The sequence below is a fragment of the Engraulis encrasicolus genome, chromosome 11 (genome assembly GCF_034702125.1).
Source record: "Engraulis encrasicolus isolate BLACKSEA-1 chromosome 11, IST_EnEncr_1.0, whole genome shotgun sequence".
NCBI classification, from domain to species: Eukaryota; Metazoa; Chordata; class Actinopteri; order Clupeiformes; family Engraulidae; genus Engraulis; species Engraulis encrasicolus.
In genome coordinates, this window is record NC_085867.1 from 22482246 (window position 1) to 22487149 (window position 4904).

Below are 4904 nucleotides of genomic sequence, written 5' to 3' on the forward strand. Positions count from 1 at the left end.
ATTCACTTTGTGTGCTTCACTCTATTAGACTCAGAGGCAACAATCAATGCAAGGCACTAGTTTCCCTTGAATATCTTTTCTTCCTTGATGAATCATCAAATCCCTGTGAGATTCCTTCTTCCCTCCAGCATGTTTGTGGAGTTATATTCCCGCTGGTTGGTGTTCTCACAAGTCTGTAGTATAGTTATTGTTCATCATGTACTTACTCATTCTCCAACATCTCAGTCACAACACATATGAAGTTAAACAGGACTCACCTGATGCCATTTCTGTCTGTATCATGATGTACCTAGTCTTATGTGTCTTTGACACTAGAGCAGTCAACATACCCAGCAAGTCAGATTGTACGGTATGTTTAAAAAAAGACACATTTTCAGAAAAAGTAATGATCTAGTTTAGTTCCAGACAAAATGAAAATACTGTTATGCAGGATCTCCATGTGCTGTTCTTGAAACTGATGTGTGTGCAATTGCAATCGCATCTTCCGGTTTTCTCCGTTACACTTTAGACCTACCTTCATTCTGTAATATAGCCTAGTTTGATTTCCAATGGCTAAATGAGATTGGAGTCTAAAATAACTGTATTGCATATCAAGCCCATTTGTTTTCCAAAGGTCTACAGTAGCTATATAATATGCATTGAGAGATCTGTCATCTTACATTGAGCAATACCTTACTTCTGCACTTTGCATTACCTGGAAATGCTTTGATTTTCAATGGACGGCTATGAGGTTTGGGTCTAAATAACTCTGTAATGTGTATCAAACTGTCTAATCCAGGGGTGCCCAACCTATTTCAACTCGGGGTCCCCTTGACATGTTCATACTTTTTCAGGGCTCATCACTGACTGAAAAAATAAAACGAAACATACACTATAAACAAATGTGATTTTTGATTTTTAGAAAATGATTTCAAGTCCCACTTGGAATACAGTAAGGGCCAACCAGTGGTCCCAGGCCTAAAGTTCGAGAATCATTGATCTAGTCCATATACTTTCTAAAGGTCTACATACTCTAGATGTGATATAATATGCATTGGGACAACTCCCAATTTCCTACATTCCTCTACAACACATTTCTGTGATATACTTTGCATTACATTGCAATGCATTGGTTTTCATTCAAATCCATTGGACAATTATGAGTTCTAGGCCTAAAATAGCAACATACCTTATATTCGGCGATCAAACCCATGTTTTTTCTGAAAGCACACACTCTCCAGATATGATATAGCAAAAGTTGCAATCCAACCTATCCCCCTGGGGTCTCCCAACTTCCTCTATCCGTACATAAGTTCTGTAAAGTACATTGTACTTTGAAATGCATTGATTTTTAATGGACGGCCATGAGGTGTGGGTATAAAATAACTGTGTAATTTCTATTAAGCTATCCAATCCATTTATTTTCCGAGGTCTACACACTCTCCAGATGTGATATAATGTGCATTGTGACATCTTCCAACTTCCTACATTCCTCTATACCATAGTTATGTAATGTGTTTGGGATTACATTGAAATGCATTGATTTCCATTGAAATCCATTAGACAGTTATGGGATTTTGGCCTAAATAGGTGTATAATTTATATTAAACTAGCAAACCCATATATTTTCTGAAAGCCCACACTCTACAGACATGATATAGCAAGTCTTAGGATTTGACCCACCCTCCTACAGGCTTCTGCATCATTCTAACATTGCAGTATATTGCTGAAAAAGTGTATGACGGATATATTTTGACCTATATAATTCATAGGAAAGTGCATTATCCATCAAAATTGTATATTTTTAAAATCCCTAAGGTGTCTACATGTGATGTAACATCAATAAAAATATATCCCATCATCACAGACACTTGCATACGCCTACATCCATATATAGGCATGTATTGCGAAATGCACTGGGTGTCATTATAAAAGTGAGTAAAAATATAAGAAAGCTACCACTTCCAGAGGGCTATCATACCAAATAATGTCCCTCAGGCATGGAGGATTACAAAAAACATTGATAGACTTTGCCACCCCAGGTGATACCAACTTCTGCTCCGGCCCATGGACTATGTGTGCAATTGTTCCACCACTGTGAACATCTGTTTAGGGTTTTTATTAATACATTTCAGTGAATCAAAGGTGATGGCCATGTGTTTTAATTTTATCTCTGGGCTTCACTGTCCAAGTGATCATATTTTTGATGTTTTAATACAAAGTTTGAGCTTAAAATAAAGTGGTGTTAAGATGAATCTTTGAAACATTTCTGTATTACATTGCACCATTCCTATGTGACTTTAGTGGTACAGGTTAAAATTGGTGAGGGATTGCTTTTCAATGAAAGTTTCAGTTTATCTTTTGAGGGTGAGCACATGCAACTCAAATGAGAAGCTCCAACTCTTCTTGCAGAGAGAGGGTTTTTTTTCCAATGGAAGTGTTCACTTAATATTTATATGGGAGTGGTTTGAACTTGAAGAGTATAGAAACTGTGCAGTGTAGCAATTCTATGCCCTGGGCACCTCAATTAGGGTTGTGGATTAGGGCGGGCCACCGTTCTATGATCAGATCATCTCGGTCATGGAGGTGTTTGGGGGGTGGGACTGCCTTATGCTCATGTTGAAGAGCAAAGGTTCACCAGAGATGGTGTACAGAGGGAGGAGACAATTTGTAAGGGAGGTACCCTGACCAACTAACTGTTCCACCCCTCTAACTTCCATGACTGTGATGGCCTGAGCATGGTATAAGGCCACTGATGCTAGCACAGGCAATGTGTGCTCCCCTGTGGAGTGCATTGCTTGAGATGTTCTCAGCGGACACCTTTGATAAGTAAATGTCACTGGGAAATATGATAAATCATAATACTTTACAATTGTCTAAACAGTATCTCTCATTACATTGATCATGACATCAAGTGAACTGATAAGCAAAGAGCTGAATTGTAAATGTAGGCTTGAAGGAGCAGGTAGAGATTATAAATCTAGTCAGGATGGGAATGGTCGGGCAAGACTATTACAATTTCTACAAGAATGTTTCAATTAGGCTATTCAATGGTCCATCACTTTAGTACAAGATTTTGTCTCTGGAATAACACCAAAAGAAAAATGTTCAACTGCTTGTTTTGTAAGAAGTTGACTTGACTCTTCTCAAAAAGTAATAGATAACATAAACCAATACATTTACATCTTAGGTGATGCTGGTGGGTGTGTGTGGGGGGGGGCTCAAATGTGGTCTTTGCCCAGGACCTCAGACTTCCTAAAACCGCCACTGCTGAAGTTGTATGTTTGGTGTCACCTAGGCCAAGGGGCGGGGGGTCTCGAAACTGTTCTTTGCCTAGGACCTCAGACTTTCTAAAACCGCCACTGGTGAGGTTGTATTTTGGCGCCCCCTAGGCCTATTTGTTGTACACTGTTGTGAGTTGTAAAATGAAGACAAATTCATGTGACGCTACAGGTAAGTCTAGTCAGGATGGGAATGGTTGATGCAGGCAAGACTATTACAATTTCTACAAGAATGTTCCAATTATTCAATGGTTCATCACTTTATTTCAGGATTTTGTCTCTGGAACAACACCAAAAGAAAAATGTTCAACTGTTTGTTTCCTAAGAAGTTGACTTGACTCAAAAAGTAATAGATAACATAAACCAATACATTTACATCTAAGGTGATGGGGGGCTCTCGAAACTGTTCTTTGCCTAGGACCTCAGACATTCTAAAACCGCCACTGGTGAGGTTGTATTTTGCCGCCCCCTAGGCCTATTTGTTGTACGCTGTTGTGAGTTGTAAAATGAAGACACATTCATGTGAAGCTACAGGTAACATGTATTGACATTCATTGTCATTTATTTACCAACACTTGTGCATGAGCAACATCACGGGCTGTTGTCCTGGAACCCCCTGTGATCTGTAGAAGGAAAAGTTCTCCGGATGGACCACACCACAAAGGAAGGTAAGGGGACCTTGGCGTGTATTCCCAGGTAGTCATAGCCAAATCTAACAAATTGTCTATATGCAGTATATCTCTTCCATCTAAAAGTTGAAAGATGATCAGAAGAGAGAGAAAAAAACAGATGAGTTTTGGATAGGCCTGCATGACAAATTTACATCATATGAAATCATACGATTCCTACTATTCCATACAAATGATTTTACAATATGAGTAAGCTACTCACTCGTTTCCCTCTACGTCCCCGTAGTCTTGCCGGTAGTGGAAATATGCGGTGTGGAGAACGTGTTCGTTCAGACAAACGGGCTGAAAGCCAGAATTTTCTGTTACGCAGCGGATGTGTGTTCCCGCTCCTCTTCTCTACTGGCGCACACTTTGGGCTGCTCACAGCACACAGAGTCCTTTACTGTTTGCATCGGCGCACACCTCCCACAAGAACACCTACAATGCGACAGATAAAGGCAAGCGTGTTGGAAATAATCACATAACTTTACAAAGTGGCAATGTGTTGATTCGCGTAAAAGTCCGGAGTATAGCCTATTCGGGAAAGGAAGGCCACTGGCACTGGAGCCAAGCCATGACGCAGGGTAAACTGCGTAATTGGTCTAACGGCCTTGGTGTTCCTTTATACAAATAAATAATAATATCCTAACTACATAAAGATGAAGACAATGAGGCACTGAGACATAAAATCATTTTGCGATCGGTACAGTCCCCTACCTATGGGGCTCCTTGTGGGATGTGAGAATTAGACTGCAAACAAATGCTCGGTGGTACAAACAAACGATATTACAACAAGTAGGCCTACACAATCTTACGGAGTCTAGGCCTAGCCTACTCTAGGTCCATTGTCAGGAAAATGAACAAGAAGGTTACCATTCCACGCGCTGCAGCCTGCCAACGTCTCTTGGCATCCCGCCGTCTGTCACAGCAGCACCACCGACAGCGCCTTCTGCTTCGCCATCCGAACTTTCGGAGC

The 4904-nt window shown here is 40.5% G+C and overlaps 1 long non-coding RNA gene across 1 annotated transcript; it reads right to left on the reverse strand.

Moving 5' to 3' along the window:
* Positions 1 to 3783: 3783 nt before the first annotated feature.
* Positions 3784 to 4645, reverse strand: LOC134458855 (uncharacterized). Its single transcript, XR_010036664.1, has 2 exons — positions 4152 to 4645; positions 3784 to 4008 (listed from the first exon to the last, which is right to left on the reverse strand). It is a non-coding gene; the product is annotated as an uncharacterized LOC134458855 (long non-coding RNA).
* Between the last annotated feature and the right edge of the window lie 259 nt (positions 4646 to 4904).